Source organism: Mus pahari, chromosome 5 (genome assembly GCF_900095145.1).
Source record: "Mus pahari chromosome 5, PAHARI_EIJ_v1.1, whole genome shotgun sequence".
Classification (NCBI taxonomy): domain Eukaryota; kingdom Metazoa; phylum Chordata; class Mammalia; order Rodentia; family Muridae; genus Mus; species Mus pahari.
The window spans coordinates 106,951,660-106,968,077 of NC_034594.1; the positions used below are offsets into that span (position 1 = coordinate 106,951,660).

Here is a 16,418-nt window from a genome sequence, read left to right on the forward strand (position 1 = left end):
GCCTGCCTGCCTGCCTGCCTGCCTGCCTGTCTGTCTGTCTGCCTGCCTGTCTGTCTGTCTGTCTGTCTCTGCTCTCTCAAACCCCCTCCCCATGCCCTGAATAAACTCTATATTATACCATCCCATCCCATCCGTGTGTCTGGTCCCTCAGGGGGAAGGGATGCCTCAGCATGGGCCCACAGAGGCACTCCCTTCCCCCACACCTTACCACACTGCCACCAAACATACCTCTGGTTTCTCCTACCTTTTTATAAAACACAAGGATGGTAAAAGTTGTTGGGAAGGCTGTGTCTGAGTCACTTGGCCCTGTTGGGCATCCAATGCTCAGGGAAGGGCCTGACACAGGGTAAGACCTCCGTGAGCAGAAGCTACAGTCATGACTGTGTTACCAACATGGGATAAGGCCAACTTGCTGGTTCCTTCCAGTGAACCATGAGCAAAGACCTCAGAGAAAGAACTGTGGCCAACAACTTGGCCTATTTTGGCCTCTACGAGAAGACCTTGTTTGCTTCCTAACCCTTCCAGTAACTGTTCCTAACAACTGACAAGCACGTGACAGAGCCAATAGTTCCCACTCTTGCTCCCCCCAAAGGCAGGCCAGAGGTCATTGGGTCATTCCTCCAAGCCAGGTGTCCTCCAGGCAGCCTATGGCTGACTGACAAGACAGACCACGTCCTCTGTAGGCAGAAAAGCAGGTGGCCTGGGATGCACATCACAGAAACAGCCTGCTCCCAGACTGGGGGTGCTGCATTGGATTGTGGGGGCCGGGAGAACTGTGAATGTGTTCGGTGTCTCCTCCTTGGGCCCCATAGAAGTCTCCCCGGCATGCTCTTTCTTGTGCTCTATGGTAAGGGAGCATGCTAGACATTCCCATCTCCTGACACTACCCTTGGGGGAGGACTGGGCTGCCTTTAAAAGACTGACCTCAAGGTTCAGCAAGCAACACAATATTCTTCCAGTACTTGCGATCTGTTCCTTCTGGACCTAATATGGTCTTTCTAATTATCACTGACTCTTCAATCCAAACAACTTTAAAGTCACTGTATCGAAACTTTTGCCTCAAGGAGCCCGGGGGCAGGAGACTGTCTTCTGTCTTCTCCCTCCCTCCCACTGGCATGTCTCCTCTTACACAGAGACTTCCTGGAAGGATGTTTTCTACCTCTGAGGTGTGCCAGGAAAGAGCTGCCCCCAGGAGGGGGGGGGGCATGAGATTCCAACAGAGCCAAGTGAGTCCGACTTGACCAGATTTCCTATTGACCAGGCTCCCTATTCCCATTCAGAACTGACAGGAGCTAAGGTTTCTCAGAACCAGCCCACATTCTCTTGCCAAGAAGCCAATGGACAAAGACTCTTCCTGCCTCTTCCCAAAGGCAGCTTTGCACCTCGCACCAATACTGAGCCAGCCAGCCTCGGCTGGAGGAAGAGGCGGCTTGGGATCTGGATGCCCAGGGCAAAGGGTGGAGAACAGCAGAGATACTTGACCAGAAGATTAGCTCCGAGTGGCACGGTTCTTGTGACTTAATGTGCACCACCCACAAATCGGTCCCCTGACAGCCCGTCAGCGTCTCTCTTTCCTACACATCCCTCATTCACAGAGCAGGATGCCCCTGCCCACCCTCATCAGAGCTTCGGATACTTGTCCTTTGCCCTGTTTCTCCTAAAATTTTAGCCCGCTAAGAATACAAGACCCTCATTGTCACTCTCTGCCTTCTAGCTAGGCTTCTCCTGCACACACCTCCAGGGAGCCTCAGAAGGTCAGAGTGGAATGGGGAAGGGGTGGGCAGGAGGTCACACGCAAAGGAGAGCTTACCACCTACCTCTCCTGGCTTGTCCAGAGTCTGCACTGGTGGGCGCCTTCCTTAGGGACAAGTGGATGCCGAAAGCTGACCTTTCTTAGGCCCTAGGCCATCCGAGTGAGCAAAATGAAGCCTGAGTAAAATCCCAGCTCGATCCTCTACCCCAGCACTGCCGTTCTATACAGCGAAGACAGCAGCCCTACCCGAGGAGGAATCGAAGTCCTTCCCGGTGCCCCTGCTCCTCGCCAGCTCCCACTTGTCACTTCCAGCCCCGTGTCACATAAACAGGGCTTTATTATCTCAAGCCCACCACGTCCTGTGAGAGTTCTGTAAATGGAACACCACACAATAACTTGTTTATTAATAATGGCTTGTCCCCTCCCTCAGCCTGGCTCACTCACTCACCGCTGTGTCCCCCGCCCTGCCATGCATAATGGAGGAACTGTGTGGCCTGTGACACAAGCCAGGCTGTGCTCTTCAGGCTGAGGGGATAGACAGGGAGAGGTACCAGCCTGGACCAGGCTCCCTGAGGTGGGGGGCAGCGGGGAGCAGACCCCTGTTACAACTCAAAGACGTAATGTTGTGTGTGGAGTGGGGGTGCTGTGTGGCAGCCTTAGAGCCAGCCCTGGCCTATACGCATGCCCCACGTGAGCCCATGCCAGGGTTATCCAACACCAGTCCTGTTCTATCCAGGGCAGACAAGGCTCTCCACAGCCTCCGCCCACTGGCCCACTTCTGTGTAAAAGTCTAGGGGCAGACCTCTCTCTTCCATTCAACACCCATGACACTTCTGCTGTCCAAACTCCTCCAGTCCCTACAGTGGCCCTTCAGGAACCAACTTCCAACTGGCCACCACCCTGTTTTTCCCTCTGATGGCCAAGCAGGGGTGAAACATGGTTTCTCTAAACCCTCCTCTGGAGAGCGGGAACTCTAGAACATCTAAAGTTCTTAAAAATGTTTATGTCTTCTGTTCCATAAAGTTCATTTCTGGAAGTGGACGTTAAATGAACACTCCCCCCACTCTGTATAGTTTCTGGTACATTTTAAACAATGTGTAAATTATTGCTCTGGCATATTATTTAAGGAATGACGGCAAGAAAAAGTCCACGCATGTTCATAAAGACAGATTTTTTTTCTGAGTATTAGTTGGACCCATAATTTCAAACCCATATACACGAAAGGACATTTCCATAAAGGCAAAAAAAAAAAAGAGGCAATAAAAGAGATTGGCTACTGCTAGGGGAACATGACAAACAATTACAGTGTATCCACAGTTTAATAGAAAATAGAAATTATAAATAACGGAACCAAAGGACCTGGGTTCCAAATCTGGCTCAGACTGTCTTACTCTGGGCAAGGTGCTCTAGGCCCTCACTTTCTTATTCACATGGTAAAGTGCACGGATTCAGGAAATGACAGTGCCTGAGGGATATGGTAAATATTTTTAAAAGATTAAACTTTCATCATAAGCAATGAAACACAATGATAAAATAACATAGGATCAAGTCTTAATAAAGTGGAAAATAGAACGATTGTCACTGAGAGTAAAATTATAGAACACGTGCATTTTCTCCTTTATGTTTATATTTTCTAAATTTTCTGTAATGGACATAAGTGACCTTTGTCCACAGGAGTATGGTGGTTAGAGCACGTCGAAGACGGTGGCCTCAGCTTTGTATGTGGCCCTCACTTGGAACATACTACTCTGAGGTGGCCTGTCTGCCCACCACCCCAGAAATCACAGCCTCAGCAGTGTTTGCCTTTGGCTCCTCTAAGCCCACATCTCGCCTCAAGCCCTGCTTCTCTCCTGGGCTGATGACGAGCCACTTCTCCAGCCTACAACAAACATGGCTAGTGACATTTGTGGGGAACCAGGAGTTGGAGAAAAGTATGTGGTGTAGGGGTGTTGGCTTAGGATTAGAGCTGAGACAGAGCAGGGGTAGGGGTGGGGGTGGGCGGCTGAGCAACCCCTCTTTCAGACAAGTGGAGTGGAGGAGCTGACGCCCAGCCCAGTTAGCCCATGCTAAAGAGAAACAGACAGGGGAAGATTGGCTTCTGAGACACTGGGTGGGCATTCAGGTGGACGTCCTGGTGGCTGGGGAGTAGGGAGACCAGAAGGCAGCTGCTGCGCCTCTGCCTCTCCACTTCCCCGCTGCAGGAGTTCAGCTCCATATTTCTACCATATTTTGCCATTCCCCTGGCTTTTTTCCAGGCAGCCCACCAGTCATCTCTCAAAGCCTTCTGGTGGGGTGGCTCCTTTCCCAGACCAGAATGGAAACAGGGGTGGGGAGAATAGGAGGGGAGAGGAATGTGGGCAGAGAAGAGAGCTGCCAGCCCACCTGAATGTGGGTCACATTCGCAGAGGACAGCAGGCACACCGATTCAGAATGGCTGCAGTGACAGCTGGCAGGCCTAGAGGGGCACTCATGGCACCCAGGCCAGGCAGCTGAGTTGTGTGTGCCTAGCTTTCCATCCTCAGGGTCACTCACCTTCTGGTCACAGCCCCTACCCGCTCCAGGTGACCTCATGTATCAAGTCCAACCTTTCGGCTTTTTTTCACATTGGGATAGATCTGCGATGCCATGACTTAAAGGGATGCTGGCTTTTGTGACCCAACACTGCCAGAGGGGACAGGAGTAGGCTGAGCAAGCCAGAAACTCTCCACCCTTGCCTGTCAGCTAACAGCTGACCTCTGGGTACATATTCTGGTCCAGTTTAGAAATCCAATGTTTTTAGGACAAAGACCTTGTGGTCATGATAGATTCTGTCCGAAGAGCTTAAGCCTGACACTAAAAGTGGTGGGCTACAACCACCCCTGAGTCTAGGGCTGAAACCTGGAGTCCACAGGTTGGCAGCAGCTGTGGAGAAGTCAGGCAGTGAAGTTAATGAGGTAAATGTGCTACCATGACTGTCTACTTGATTGGACTGAGAAAAGGAAGTTAAAGGAACACGCCACTGGGAATGTGTGAAGGTGTTTACAGAGGACCAGCTAAGCGGAAGACCCACCCTGAACCAGACCGCAGTCTGTGGACCTGTATGGAATCAAAGAGAAAGGGGGAAAGCTCTTAGACATTGTCTCTGCATCCTGGCTGCTGTGGTATGAACTGTTCTGCTCTGCCACATCTCCATTCCCTACTGGACTGAACCACAGGCCAAACAATCCCTCTCTAAAGCTGTTTCTCTAAAGTATTTGGTCACAGTCACGTGAATGTCTGACTAATTCAAGTCTCTAAGAGTAGTCGTGGCCAAGTCAGGACCTCCTGGGCCTGTCCCTGTTTCTGCTCAGGTGCGGCTCTCTGGGTTGGACTGGGGTTGTGCCAGTGTGAAGGTGTACAGTTGTGAGTCTGTGGGAGGTACAGCCTGTGTGTCTCTGGGAAAGGGTTTCGGTCTCTGTGTGTATGCTTGAGTACTCCAGTGAGTAAAGGAAAGTGTGGCCCAGTGTGTTTATTAAAGTATCTCAGTGTACCTTCCTGGTGTCTGGGCGTATCTGTCCTAGGATATCTGTCTGTCTTGTTGTAAGTTTGTGTCTTAGTATGACTCAGTATACGTGGGTACAAGTCAGTCACAATTGTATACAGGCATCTCCTGTGCATGTGCTTGCAGCTGGGTTTACAGGCCATTGTTAGGAATGGTGGTATATATGTGTATGTCCGGTGAGATACACTAGATAAACTTGTGGTTTAAAATAGAGTCTTGCATGTGTGCTTGTGGTGTGCATGTCTACCTTGATCTGTACCTACTAGTTCTGTCTCCATATGTACATTATGTGTGTTTGTGTGTGCATGGTGTATGTGCATGTGTGTGTTCATGGTGTCTGTAGAGGCTAGGGAAGGAAGGAAGGAATCAAAGGCCCATGGTCCCCTTCTTATGGCTAGAATGTTCTTCTGCTGAAAATAGGACAGTACTGGGTGGCCTGTTCTGCAGAATACAACCCACTTGCCCCAGGTGGACAGCGAGTGGTCTCACTATCAACATACAGTGATATATACTCTTGTTCTCCTCCAGATGCAGAGGAAAGCCACCTGGTCACCTTGGCCTTTTCTGATCCCAAGTCTCTTACTTCACCTCTTCCTGGCAAGCCCTGGTTGAGCCCGTCAGGAAGGCTCTAGTGCCATGTTCCCTCCTCCATGAAGTCTGTCCAGCCCTTCAGCTGGAGGTGAGCAGCTCGCCGCTGGTTTCCAAAACAGGTTGTGTAAGTCCTCCCTAAGAGCAGGATCCATTCTATTTTCATTGCAATGAGAACAGCATCCCATGGTAACGTACCACCAGGAAGCCCACCCTGTCTGCAGTTTCTCAGACACCTCATCTGATGTCTTGTAAAGAGGCATGCAGGAAACATTTACTGACCTATGATGTCAGCAAGCTGGAGAGGGAAAGAGTGGGGACTGTCTCAAGCTGGGAGATCTGGTAGTGACAAGTGAAAGCCAGAGTCACCAGCCCTGGTGTGCTGCTGCAGGGCTGGCTGCAAAGGGCCTTTTCATGTCTCTGGACTCAGGTTCTTCATGAGAAGAAGTCAGCTTCTTCATTCTCAATACATATGGCTACCTAAGATTGACCTCTCTCAAGGGCTTGGCATGGCTCGCATGGTCCCATCCACACTAGCATGTATGTCTGACTCGGGCCACCAACATGACTGCCTCCTCAACCACATTCAGTAAGATCAAAGTTCTCCTGAAAGTACTGAGCCATAGCTTGGTGAACATGGGCTTGATCAGTTTCCATGACAGCCAGATCTCCAGTGTCCAGAGCAAACCCAAATACTCATCGTCAGAAAAGGAGCAGGGAGCACTCTCTAGGGCCTGCTGGGAGGAAGATGTGATACTCATGCCGCCCATGAAGTGGGCAGCAGTGTTGGTCTCTGAGAGCTGAGGCTCTTGGAAAGGCTGACCAGCTAAGCACTGGCACCGGTGTGGCCCAGTGGACAGGTCTGTCATGGCGCTGCTGGGAGAAGAGAGTGTCACAGTTCAGAAACTGGAGTGGTAGTGTGCACCAAGCCAAGGCACCCATATCCCAAGGCCTGGAAGTTGTGTCTCCATGCAGTAGAAAGCAGTACGTGCGTCCACAGAGGGACACTAATGAACACTAAACCCATAGGAAGTTCAAGTTCAAAACAACCCTGAAACAGCAAAGTCAGAGATTCCTACCTCACACTCTCAGCCATGGTGAAGAAATCAGTGTGCTAGACAGAGACAGAACTAAGGAACTGAACGGAGACTCCACAGATCAACGTATGCAGTTATGAACAACGTATGTAATAAGAGCCCCCAGTCTACCACTGGATGAGAGAGGAAGAGTGTCACCAACACATGACACTGGGACAGTCACATTGTCATGTGAAAATTAAAAACAAATAAAAATAAAGTTGAGCCCTTCCGTATATGCTTCAGTTATAAACAAAAATTAAGTCAAAATGGATCAGTGACCCGGATGTTAGTGCTAGAACCAATACCCTCAAGATAAAATAAAATATAGCTCTCATGTCCTCGAGTGTGAAAACGGATTCTTTGATGTGACGCAGAAGCAATGAAAGGGATGGGCTGGGATAAATGAGTTTCATCAAAGCATCTCTGCATTTACAAGATATTACCAAAGAGTGAAAAGAAAATCTACAGAATGGAGGAAAATATTTTCAGACTGTGTGTCTGTAAGAGTTTAATGCCCAGAATATATGAAGAACCCATAAAACTCAACCATGAAAGAAAAAAGATGCCAGAAGATTGTTATTAGAGAAATGAGGAGTAAAACCACAGTGGGACACACCACCTTGTGCCTACGAGCAGAGCTATAATCAGTAGAGAATAATAGTGTTGGCAAAGGTGTAAGGAGAGCCCCGGGGCTCTCCTGCATCCCTGTGAAAGCACAAAATGATGCAGCCGCCGCAGGAGGTCGTCCTTTGGCAAACTATGCAGAGAAGCACCTTCACCCCTAGATGAAGAATGCAAAAGAAGAGAAAATGGGGACCAGATATCTATACATGAATGTTCATTTCAGTATTATTCATAACAGCAAAGGGTGAGACCTACCCCACTGTCCTCAAGAACAAGAGGAAACTACAACACTATTCATCTATATGACAGACTATTCCTCAGTCATAGAAAAGAATAGAAAGGCTGGGCGCGTGGCTCAGGTGGTGCAGTGCTTGCCTAGGTGGGTTTGATCCCCATCACCATGAACAAATGAAGAAAGAATGAAGTTCAGATAATGTGAGTGAACCTTAAAAACATTATGCTGGGACTGAAGAGATGGCTCAGGGGTTAAAAGCATTGCTTACTCTTCCAAAGGTCCCGGAATCGATTCCCAGCACCCACACAGCAGCTCACAACTTAAAAAAAAAAAAAATCTTTTAAAAGAATTATGCCAACTGAAATGACCCAAACACAAAGGGACAACGCTGGTATTATTTCATAGCTCTGGATGAGCCAGAATAACTGAATTTGTGGTGATGGGATTTAGAGCAGAGCTAAGAAGGGCCTGCAGTGCAGGAAGCAGGCAGTTGCTGCTTGAGGGCAGCACAGATAGATAGCACAGGTGCGTGGCACAGGTGCATGGCACAGGTACATAGCATAGGGACATGGCACAGGTATATGGCACAGGGATATAGCACAGGTACATGGCACAGGGACATGGCACAGGGACACGACACAGGGACATGGCACAGGTACATGGCACAGGGACACAGCACAGGCATACATGGCACAGGTACATAGCATAGGAACATGGCACAGGTACATAGCACAGGGACATAGCACAGGTACATGGCACAGTTACATAGCACAGGTGCATGGCACAGGTACATAGCACAGGAACATAACACAGGTACATGGCTCAGGGACATGGCACAGGTACACAGCACAGGTTTCTATCTGGATTACTTTGGAAGTTGACAGTAGTAACTGCTGCCCAGTGCCCTGGATCTAGAACATGCTGCTGTCTTTATTATAAACCTGAAATGACTAAAATCACTTAGATGTCTGTATATCTACAATTTCAAAAATTAAAAAAACAAATAACCAAAAAACCCTGCAGCACCCTGCCCTGCTTTGCCGTCAAGACCCAAATATGTGACCCCAAAGAAACAGTGACTGGGAAAGCATTTTTCAGAGGAGCTGCTTCCCTGGGGGCAGTGTTCTTCAACCCTTGGAGTGAGTTACTGTGGTGATGAGTGGCAAGGGTGCCTATACTTGGCTCTGAAATTCCCCTGACCTTGTCATCTACTTTCAGTCCTGGTTGCAAATGAGGACAGTGTCACCAGCCTCTGAGGCCTCTGAATTTTCCTAAGAATCTGGTAACGCCTCTCTAGCCATCACACACACACACACACACACACACACACACACACACACACACACACACCCGGGCTACTCCCTGGACCTCTCTCCATCTCTGCTAGCTTCAAGTTTTGAACAAGGAGGAGACCCACTCTACCCACCCAGCCAAACATCCCTGGCCTAGGTATGTTGCCAAAAGCTACTTTTCCAGAACCTTCTAAAGCTGGCTAAAATGCTTCATTTTTAAAGGGCATCCTTGACAGTTCAGGTTACAGTAGGAAACATCTTATTTAGAACATTGAAAACTTAACTCACCAAGGTACCACCTGTGTTTCTCACCAGCCCATCTTCTCCTCACATGGCCCTTCCCCACCCATGCCGCCCATGGACAGCAACACACCAGCAATGTTCTCTGTATGGCCCCTTCCCAGCCTGCCTCCCTAGGGATCCTTCCATCCTTATTAAAATGGGACACCTGCCCCAAGCCTGGGTTCCTCACTGCCTCCATCCCTACCTACCACACTTCCCGATTATATTTTAGGATTCATCTCTTTAAAACACCTGAAAGGTACATCTTTCTTTAATTTTCTAAAGGCGTACATAATTCAATATCCATTCACAGCAGGGTTGTTTTTTTTTATAAGCCTAGAAAGCTGTCTGACTCTTCTTTCAAATGAATCGGAATTTATACATTTAAATGAGTGTTGTCTTCTTCAAAGAGGCCCCCTGGGAACCTATCTACATAGCGGACTATGCACCGCTCAGGCTTAGAGCGGATTTTTTTTCCAGCTCTCTCTATGGCACTGCCTTCAAAGCCTGCTGCACACTTTTTAAAAGGGCCCCCACGGAGGTGTGATTTCATCCTATCAGAGTTGGTTGAAAGATAGAGCGAAGGTTGGGAAAGATGCAGAGGGCGTGGTGCAGCTGGGAATACTGTCTGGTGTCAAAAGCAAAGAAAGAGAAACCTTCGGGGCTACTGCCCCGGGAGATGATGTTGGATTCTGAACACCAGCTTCCCTAAAGAAATACATGTGCAGCTTTGGGCGGCGGTGACAACAGCAAACCAGTGAGAAAGGACTCAGCAGCTGTCAGGACACACCCTTACAGTAGTCACCATCCTACTCAGTCTTGACCAGGGATTAGGAACCAGAAACTTCCCTTGTCCCTGAGTCATGAGCCCAACGGCAGCACAGGGAGCAGATGCGATGAGGTAACCCAGTTCTTCAATGGTTAAACACCAAGTCGCCATGTGACTGGCCATTCCACCTCTGTGCATCCCTCCCCCCACCCCCCAAAGAACTGAAAACAGTGTTCAAACAGAAACTTACACAGCAGTTCAAAAGTACAAAGTGTTCACAGCAGGACCTCTTACCTCAAGGTGTAAAGGACCCAAAGAGCTTATCAACAGTTGATCAGATAAGTGTGCCTACAGAGAAGCCATTAAGTACGGATGCTCAACAGATCAACAGTTTAAAGCCTTGCCCACAGAATGAGCAAAAGAAACCGAGCCCAAAGTCAGGTTATGAGATTCCAGCTATGTGAAATGTCCAGAGACAGAACAAGTGGTTACCAGAGGCTGGGAACCCAGAAAGAGAAATGACTTCTTAACTAGCAGAGGGTTTCCTCTGGGAGCAACAAAATCCCTGGAACTAGATGTCAATTAACTGTGCACTTTAGCTTGGTACAAGAAGGCTGGCATGTGAAAGGCCCTGGGTTCCAATTCCAGCACTAAGGGGAAAATGTTTAAATATAAAGCAGATATATAAAAAGATAGATAGATAGATAGATAGATAGATAGATAGATAGATAGATAGATAGATAGATAGATAGATATAGACAGATACACATTCACACACACATATATTAATATACTGTATTGGTTTGATCTAATACTACTTGTATTCATATGCTAAATTCTATACCTCAAAATCTGGTTGTTAAATAGCACAGAAGGTTGGCACCTGCCCAGCTCGAGTGCTTTAAGGCTTATTATACATATAAAGGTTTATGTTTTTTATTTGGGAGCTAAATGATCAAAGGTGGAGTAGAAACCCCCAAATACTATGTATACCAACATTTTACCATGAAAAGAAAGGAGAAGGTCCTGGGCGGGATTCTAGTAGGAGAGGTCTGTGTACAGGAGAACAGTGGCTGTGGAACCCAGTTAGTAACTCTCCCAGGCAATAGGGCTGAGACCCTTAGGAGTGAGGAAGCAGAAAGGACAGTACAGAGGACGCTGCCCAGCGACTGTCAACCCAGCACCCCGCATGAACACAGTTTGATGAGAATTATGGGGCCAGGGTGGAAAAGCTTCCCAGGTGAGGGTCAGGGGGAGACTCTGAGCAAAGTGCGAGGGGGACCTTTAGAGGAGCTGCAGATCCCACTCACCCTGAACCTGCCTCACATCATGGCCTTCAGATTACAAACTGCAGGCTGCAGAGGTGAGGAAAGAGCTGGACAGACGGTAATGCTATCCTTCCCACCAGCAGCTGGTGGTCGCCAGGGCTCCCCAGCCTCTCCCTCTCCTGCTGTCTTCCCTTCCTATCCTGACCCCCAGCGATGTTCACAGATGTTCCTGGTGTGTATCTGCGTCCCAGCTCTGGTCTTATCAGAGACGCACCATCGGGCAGCCACTGAGCCTGCTCACCAGCTTGCCAGCCTCCATGCCAGCCTCTAGCCTAGAGGTATATCTCCCCAATCTACGCGAAAGGAACACAAAGAAAGACAAGACCCTTAGCAGCAATTACAAGACGAATACTGTGAAGCTCTAAATGATTATTACGGGCCCAAGTCCCTTACTAGTTATGAAAGCCAGTGAATCAAGGGAGCAGCAAATTCTAAAGTGAGACAATAACTTGAAATTTTCGATGGTCTTGTTTAGTATAGCTGTTGGAGCCAAGAGGGCCTCTGGGAAATACTGAGACAGAGGCTCAGGAAGGAGCCTGCTGCTGGCCTTTGGTTCATTCTTTCCATAACCACACAAAAGTCTGGGCTCCCATTGTGTGGCACCAAGATAATGTCCCTGTCACAGCGATTACTGGTATAGAGTGTGGGGCAGACTTTCCAGTGAACGGCACGCTGCTAGAGTCTTCCTACCTACAGAGTCCAGGAAGGAACTGAGGACTGGTTGCTGCAGGCAGCAATGGGATGATGTTTCCCTCCTAATGTCACTCTGAGCCCGGGGGGGGGGGGGGGACCTGCTACAGGGAGCAGAGCATGGCTAAAGTTAGAGGAGGCCACCAGGCAGGCTGGACGAAAACCACCCAGTGTTCTTATGCTAAGCAAGAGACTAGGGGTCAGCCAGTGAAAGGACCCCTTAGTTTTGATGTTTTAGAAACAGGAGTGAAGATCATAGACCTGGTGGAGAGAGTGGCCACAGTCGTTGAGGGCCCAAAGGTCCCTGCAGTGAGCTGACATGTGATGGCGTGAGCCCAGGTGCAGGCAGGCAGTCTCTACTTCACAAGAAGTCTCTGAAGACACAGAAGAAAAATGAGGGGGATGAGGGGGGAAGGAAAATGTCAACTAGAAAGCAAGGAAGGAGAGAGAGAAGTGGGAGACGGGAGCTGGGTAAGAAGAGGATGCTCAGGGAGGTAAGTGTCAGGCAGGCCTGTTGCCATGGCAACACCTTCCTGCCTGGTACCCAGGAATAAATTATTGATCCAGATAGTGGTTCTCTCCCCTTCGCAAAGCCCCCGGTGCCCTCTTCACCTCCATCATTATTCTCCTTCCGCTCCACTTGTCTGAATGTGCCTTAGTCTCACTCTGAGACCCAACTGAGTCCAGAGAAGTCACAAGGTCTGCTGCTCTACACTCCCCAGGCTGTTCCTTGTCATCATGCAGCTTTGGTCTTCCAGCCACCTGTTATAGACGAATTATATTGTCTTCAGACTTCTGTTGAAATGCCAACCCAGGACAAGTGAAGAAATATGCAGTTACTATCGTGGGCTCTAGTCCAGTAATAGCCTGATGAGACATCGGCGTGTGAAGACACAGAGGAAGTGGCTGCCTATAACCACAGGGAGAGCTCTGAGAGGATATCATTCCTGGGAACTTCTCCATCTCATACTTTAGCTTCCAATGGGAGGGAATGAGTGTCTGTCACTGAAGCCACCTGCTTTGTATTGGGTAGCCCTAGAAAACAGTATGCCCCCTGGTTAGGAACCCCTGAAAGCCATCTGGAAGCTTTGCAGGACTGAAAACAGTCTCATGGGGTCAGAGGACAGTAAGAAGCCATATGTCCCTGTCATGGGCTCCAAGACAGAGGCTACAGGAAAGGCAGAACAATCAGCCCTGAAGCCAGCCACAGCCCTGGCAGCAGGTAGGCAGGGGCAGACAGCACAGGAGCTAGCCCCTGTCCTACATCACGAACCATGAAGTTTCTGGGAGTTCCGCCACCTAGCCTGAGAAGACAGGAGGCTGAAGGCAGAGCAGGATGAGACATGGAACAGCATCAGGCTTGTTTTCAGGAAGATGGAGAGCCTACTGTCCCGGTGGGCAGAGATAGAGGAGGGACCTTACCTCAACAGACAAGCATGAACCAGCTAGACCAGACCAGTCAGAATTCCACACAGTGTCAGTGTGGCTATAAAGTAACCCTGCACTATGGATTACAGGATTGCAGGGACTACAGCATGGCCCTCAGTTCCACCCCAACAATCTCCCCACCCCCGAGAACCAGGAACAGGCACCACTCACACAAGCACCGGGCCTCTGTTCAGCAGCATCCTCTATGCAGCTGAAGGTCTACCAGCAGGTGAATGGAGAGAGAAACTGTGTAAATACAACACAGAATAACTCAGCCATACTGAAGCACGCCACAGTGTGCAAGAACCTCCAGGGTATTAGTGAAAAGCTGAGTGAACAGACACAGGGAGCTACATGCTCTGTTTTCATGGGAATATCCACCCCTGTTAAATCCATGCAGAGAAAGCACTCAAATGGCCACCAGGGTCTGAGGATAACAGGAGTGGGTGTGTTGCTCATTGCATAGGAGACACCCTCTGCAGTGAGGCAAAGTCTGAAACTCGGAAGGGATGGTGCTGTAGAAAGTCTCCATCCCAATCTGGTTTCTATCCCGCCTTGGACCATTCAGTTCCCAGATAAAAGACACACTACTTACATTATTTACAATAAGCCCTAAACAGAACAAGAGCTGGGCGGATATCTACCTTCTATGCTATTAAAATATACTTTCCTATAGATAACCCCGAGTTATTACTTGTTGGGGTCTTCCAGCTCCTTGTTGCCGCCAAGCCTACTAAGAGGATCCCCCGGATCTCCCAGAATGAGGCATCCTTGGACCGCCAACAGACACTCATCCCTGCCTCGATCCTTGGACCCGCCTACGATCCCTTGGACCCGCCTACGATCTGACCGCTGCCCGCAACTTCAAAAGACTTAAGGGCAGGCTGGGGATCTTTCCATGTTATTTAAATGGAGTTCGGTTATTAAACTTTGGAGCCTTGAACAGAATTTTGTCTAGGCTTCCATTTTCCTCTTGCACATTCCATTTCAGCCAGCCTGCCTCTCAGGATGAACCCAGACCAGATTAAAGTGAGTTTTGCCAGAAACTCACAATTACTTACTATGTTCCATTTGGGTTGCTCTTAACTCCAATTGGCCAGCCCCCAGGGATATGTTATTTTTGTTTGTTTGTTTGTTTGTTTGTTTTTTATGGCTTACCTAACCTATGGCGGCTTCTCCCTCCTCCTCTTCTTGTGGTTCTTGCCCCTACTCTAAAGCCTGGAAAACCTAAACCCCACCAATATCTCTTCTGCCCAGCTATTAGGTGTTGGCATCTTTATTTACCAATCAGAAATTACTTGGGGGCAGGGTCACTTGGGTCTATATGCAGATTCCAGGGACACGCTTAGCATTACAATGGACAGCAAGACCAAACTTCAACGGGATGAGGCTGTGCAACACAGCAAATCAAAGTCAATTAATTGCTCACTTTAAATTTGTTAGCTCTTTTTGAGGAGTGTACTGAGAGTTGAACCAAGGGCCTCATGCAGGTGAGGTGAGTTTTTAACCACTGCACTATAGCCACAGGGTTTCTTTTTGAGACAGGGTCTCAAGAGTGGCCTTTAGCTTATGCTCCCTCTTCAGGTCTTGAACTTCAGATACTCCTCCTCAGCCCCCCAGCAGCTGCGATTACAGGCCTGCGCCACTAGGCATGGCTGAAATTGTTAAGGTTTGAGCCTCGGCAAACTATTAGCTTTTAAAGTTAAGCGCTGTGTAAAGGGAGATCATACCATTCTCTCTGTCTTTGCCTACACAACAAGGGGGTTTTGTGCGCACATCCTTGCCCTTCCTCATATAGGCAGGGAAGCAGGTTGGACTTCCCCAGTTAAAAACGTTCTGAAAGCTGAAGCCCACCTGATGAACTCAACTGTACTCATGCTGCAGCTTGGACACTGAAAAGAGCATTGTGTAGAGTCACGTGGATGGATTTTCCTCCTATCTCTCATTTAGTAACTGAGCCTGAGTCCTGGGATCCTAGTTAAGGGCCCTCAATCAAAGCACCTAGCAGTACTGTTAGGGGGCTGAGATGAAGGACTCCAGGCAGGGAAACTGGGCAGGGTCAGACACTAGGAGACATAAGATGACACTGAGAAAGCACACACTAGCAGATGCTCCATGTACTGATAAGTGTGTCTTGCACGGTAGCCTCAGTACCTCAGCATCCTTGAAGGTAGTGAGTGGGTCTGAAGATCAGTTGCCTGGCGACCCAGAGAAGACTCAGCAAGGATTTCCCAGGGGACTGAACAGCTCCTGCCTGAGCAGGGTTGGAAAAGGACCTTAGCTGAAGACTCATCTCCTGATGCCGAACGATGAGAGACTCCAGTCCATGTGGGCTGGTGCTAAGGAGAGTTGCCTGCCTGTCTTGTGATGTATGCCTGGGGAGGGGCTGGGCAGCCCAGAAGGACAGGAGAGGGGTTTGTATCTACAAGGACAGGAGTGAAAGGACGCAGCAACCAGAGGGTTAATCCCAGGGTGTACAAGGGTGCCCTCCCTCCTCCCACTGCAACATCTGCTGGGAAGCCACAGGTAATTAGGGCAGCTTAGAGGATTTCCTGGGTCAGGAGGTTGCAGGAGATAGCCTAACTGGGCTCTATCAGGCCAAGCTCCCAGGGGCTGAGCTGGCCCCTTCCCCGTTTTGGCTGGGTTAAATGCCAGCCCAAAATGAAGAAGCCCACGTGGCACAAACAGAGGTAGGCAAGGCTACTTACATGCAGCCCTCCTTATAATACAGCCCTTCAATAAGCCCAAGGTCAAATAAGAGGACAACTGTCTGTGTGTGTGTGTGTGTGTGAGAGAGAGAGAGAGAGAGAGAGAGAGAGAGAGAGAGAGA

At 49.0% G+C, this 16,418-nt stretch overlaps 1 protein-coding gene across 20 annotated transcripts in view; it reads right to left on the bottom strand.

The window, feature by feature from the left end:
• The window catches only part of Nfasc (neurofascin), a 173,911-nt gene that overhangs the window by 137,765 nt on the left and 19,728 nt on the right, over window positions 1-16,418 (bottom strand). The window contains exon 1 of one of the 20 annotated variants that reach the window (XM_021199197.2): window positions 1,818-2,055. The exons of 18 other annotated variants lie outside the window; for them this stretch is intronic. The gene's annotated coding sequence lies outside the window, so the exon portion shown is untranslated. Of the gene's footprint in view, window positions 1-1,817; window positions 2,056-16,418 lie in introns of those variants that run through there. One more of the 20 variants, XM_029538296.1, reaches the window with a different exon arrangement.